The sequence below is a fragment of the Anneissia japonica genome, unplaced genomic scaffold, assembly GCF_011630105.1.
Source record: "Anneissia japonica isolate Jap-2015-1 unplaced genomic scaffold, ASM1163010v1 scaffold1118_len251929_cov158, whole genome shotgun sequence".
Lineage (NCBI taxonomy): Eukaryota > Metazoa > Echinodermata > Crinoidea > Comatulida > Comatulidae > Anneissia > Anneissia japonica.
In genome coordinates, this window is record NW_022730222.1 from 118,500 (window position 1) to 123,133 (window position 4,634).

Consider the following 4,634-nt stretch of genomic DNA (forward strand, 5'->3'; position numbering starts at 1 on the left):
CTATTTCAACCCCAAGATCCTTAACAGCTGTCTCTTATACACATCTAGATGTGTATAAGATACAGCTATATGGCAGAGAATTTGTAGTAGAAAGCGACCATAAGCCACTTGAAGCTATTATGCAGAAAGCTCTAGCAATGACGCCGCCAAGACTACAAAGAATGTTATTAACATTGCAGAAATACAGTCTTGAATTGATTTACAAGAAAGGTAAAGAACTGTATATAGCAGATGCATTGAGTAGAAATCATCTACCAGATGTAGAAACAGAAAAAGAAATACCAATATACATGGTAAAAAATCTACCAATGTCAAAAGAAAGGCTATTAGAAATTAAACAAGAAACTACAAATGATAGCACTTTGACAAAACTAAAGGAAGTTATCAGAGAAGGATGGCCAAGTAACAAAGCGATCCTAGATACTGAGTTAAAACCATACTGGGACTACAGAGAGGAAATATTAGTGGAAGATGAGCTATTGTTTAAAAATGACAGAGTGATAATACCAACAAAACTGAGAAAACAAATGATTGCAAAGCTTCATGTAAGTCATCAAGGTATTGAAAAAACCAAGAGACTTGCGCGAGATATTATGTTCTGGCCTGGTATGAATGCACAAATAGCGGATACAGTGAGCAGGTGTGAGATTTGTCTAACACACAGAAATCGAAACGCAAAAGAACCGATGATAGGACATGACATACCAACACGTCCATAGTCGGAATGGATTTATTTGAACTGTACACAAAAGACTATCTATTAATAGTTGATTACTATTCAGGATACTTTGAAATAAATCAGTTGACAAGTACAAAATCCAATTCAGTCATCAAATTCTGTAAGCAACGATTTGCGAGACATTGAATCCCAAGTGAGGTAGTGTCAGATAATGGACCTCAATTTTCATCAGCGGAGTTTAAGGCTTTCAATAAATCATATGAATTTGAACATACTTTAGTGTCACCAAATTACCCGCAATCAAATGGAAGAGCTGAAAAGGCAGTACAAACAGCAAAGTTGATACTTAAGAAAGCGAAGGAAGACAAACAAGATCCATATATAGCGTTACTAAACTATCGCAATACGCCGCGAGTTGGACTACCGTCCCCAGTTCAATTGCTAATGAGCCGTAGAACAAAAACGCAGTTGCCAACGTCAGAGAAACTCCTAAAACTGAAAACTAACAAAAATATTGTCAAAACGCTACAAAACAAACAAAATAAACAGAAAACCTATTACCATCGTGGAGCGAAACCTCTCAAAGCACTGAAAAGTGGAGATAGAGCTTGTGTAAGAAAAGATACACAATGGAAGCCAGCGCTAGTTGTTGAAAAACACAATACGCCAAGATCGTATATAGTTGAAAGCGATGGTAGATACTACAGGATGAATCGTAGAGATTTGATTGAACAGGAAGGATGTCAAAATACTCAAGACCGGCGAATAAAACCAAATAGCACAAGACAGAACCGACTTCGCTACCCGAAACGTAACAGAAAACCTGTTACAAAACTTGATCTGTGATTATATAAAAGAGGGCAGAATAATTCCTGTATAATCACTGTGCCAGGATAGTCTACTTCTGACCACAAAAGTTAATGAACATTCATTAACAGAATGTAGTTATTATTAGTTTGTTGTAGAATTGTTGTATCAAATGAAAGAGAATGTATTACCTGTTGAGGAAACTAAAGTGCTAAAAAGAAATATTAGATAAATAGATTCCTTAAAAAAAAAAAATAAATAAATAAATAAAAATAAAAAAGGGAGATGTAATGAAGGTACTTAAGATTATGAGTGAGCCCTCTATTGTATGATACATAGAGTAAGGACACATGAGCCTTAAGGCAGTTGATAACAAGATACCAATAAAGGAACATACAAGAAAGTCAGAATAGCCTATTGTATATTATTGTCTACAACATATCATTACAGTGAGTTCGCACGCAGCCTTATCCAGCTGACGGTAAAGTTAGTAGGTTTCTACTACTAGCCTAGCCTAGACTTGTCATGCCATGCCGACTTTGTCACATTAATTGCACTAGTGAATTTTTTTCATAATAATAGACCTAGGCCCCTAGGCCTACTAATAATAGTAGGCACTAATGCACTTTCGCACCTAACTATTAATTCTTAATATTTTTACTTGAATTTTCTTATCACAGTCACAAAACATAATTATAAAACATTTTTACATGATTCAAGCACTCATAAAGTACATTTTTTTCAACAAAAAGATACCTTTATAAATATAGGTTGATACAGGGTTTCCGCGCTTGCTAGCACGACGAGCTGTACTTTTTTGCAATCAAGTAAGAAATTGTCAGAATGTCCGAGTCAATTCTTAAATTTTGAAACCATTAAAGGCCAGTCTTATAATTTTAATTGGAATTTTCTCATGAAACATCCGACAACAAAATGTGGCATCATGCAGTACCATCTTTTTTAACTTTCTTGTCGTAATCGAGGTTAATCGAACCGACATTTATCATTGGCTTTAATAGTTTTTTTTTTCTGGATTTAGGCCTAAGCCCTATTTTTCGATCTGTGTACGCAATTTGGATCATTACTAATTTTTGAAGTAATTATTGTATGTGTGAATTTCATGTAAACACAAATAGTCAAACAGCACCATAAATTATAAAGAATGACATACAATACTGCAAATAGATAAGTTTTCATAAACGTTTAATAAAAAAAACTTCACGCTGCAAACTCAGACATTCTGGCAATTTCTTACTGATTGTAAAATGGCAGCCGCTCGTCGTGCTAGCGAACACAGATTCGCTGTACTTATTTGTGGGCTTATTTGTTGAAAAAGGTACTTTGTGAGTGGTTAAATCAGGTGAAATGTTTGTTAATTATACGTTGTAACTGTGAGAAGAACATTGAGGTAAAAAAAAAAAAAGAATTAAAAGTTAGGTGCGAAAGTGAATTAGCGCCTAATAGTATACAATAGGCCTAGTTATAGGCCTGGTCCTGAAACATCCCGTGTGTAATATTAAATGATACACAGAGGCTATAGTTAGCACTCAACTACAGTGTGTTGATTGTAGTATGCAATCTGGAGAGTGAGCCCTCTGGGTCGAGCAGAGGCAGATAAATAAAGATGGCGAGTAAGACCATACTGAAATAAAACTCAATAGAGTCCGTTGTATAATGTTCTGCTGCATATAACAACTCATCACATGGTGTCAGGAGAAACTTGGTTGCCTCCGGCTGAGTTACAACCCATTAATGAAAATTGTGCGTCCTTGTGAAGCTAGCCTAAGAGCGACCAACGCTAGGCCCTCGCTCCGACAGTGAAGATTTAGACTGCTTGCCGTACAGGTATTTTATTTTATAGTGGCGTGTGTTGGTGAATGGTTCGCCCTGTTACACGGTTCAGTCGATCTCGCGCTGGGCTGTGTTGCAAAGTAGCTAACACATCGTTGCTGTTATACGGTTCCTACCTCAAGGGTCCGGCACTAGCACGAGCTTATAAAACACAAAAACAAAAATGGATAGGGACAGGAAGCCATACATGAACTGGAATAGTCCCGATCTGGCGAAGGAGTTTAAACGGTTTAAGCAACATTGCGTGTTTATGTTCAATGGTCCCCTTAGCGACAAGTCGGAGGTTCAGAAGGTCAACTACCTTATGACATTTATAGGGGATAGAGGAAGAGAAATCTACCACACCTTCCAATGGGAACCGGCAAAAGAAGCTACCGAAAATAGCCCAGCCGTGCCAGCCGAGAATGAGCTGCTTGAGGGTGTGTATAAGAAATTTGAAAGGTATGTCGCCCCAAAGCGCAACGAAATAAAAGCCACAGTGGAATTCAATAGCAGATTCCAAAATGGGGAGGAAAGTTTTGATAACTTTGTCACCGACCTTAGGGTTTTGGTTGCTTACTGCAACTATACAGACATGCAACGCATGCTGCGTGATGCAATAGTGATGAGGGCTAAAGACCCGAAAGTACAAGAAAAATGTTTAGAGGAAGGGGATGACCTCACCCTAGACAAAGCAATAAAAATAGGGCAGAATGTAGAGATGTCTAAGAAAAGCTTGAGCGCCATAAGTGCACAAACAGCAATTGATGTACAAGTAGTGAAGAAAAAAACACCGCCTCGGCAAAAATCACAAATAACCTGTAAGCGATGCGGTAAACTACATGCCATGCGGGCATGTCCGGCATGGGGGACAACTTGCTCCCGGTGTAAAGGGAAAAACCATTGGGCAAAGTTTTGTCGAAGTAAATCAACAGTAGATGAGATCGTTGAAGCAGACACTGATACCGATGATGAATATTTTGTAGATGTTGTGGGTCTCCAGAAACAAGAAACAAACAACTGGATGCTCAACCTTCAGGTACAAAATAGAACTGTTAGGTTCAAGTTAGATTCAGGGGCACAGTGTAATATATTGCCCAAATGTGTTTATGACAAACTAGGCGCAGATCTGACAAAGTCAAATGCCAGACTTGTCTCCTATTCCGGGAACGGTATGAAGCCTATTGGCAAGTGCATTATAGTGTGTGAATATAAAGGCGTATATCATGACATTGAGTTTCAGGTGTTGCCAGAAAAAGTGCAGCCTATAATTGGATTACCAACATGCGAGAGATTGAACCTTATTAAGAGAATATAT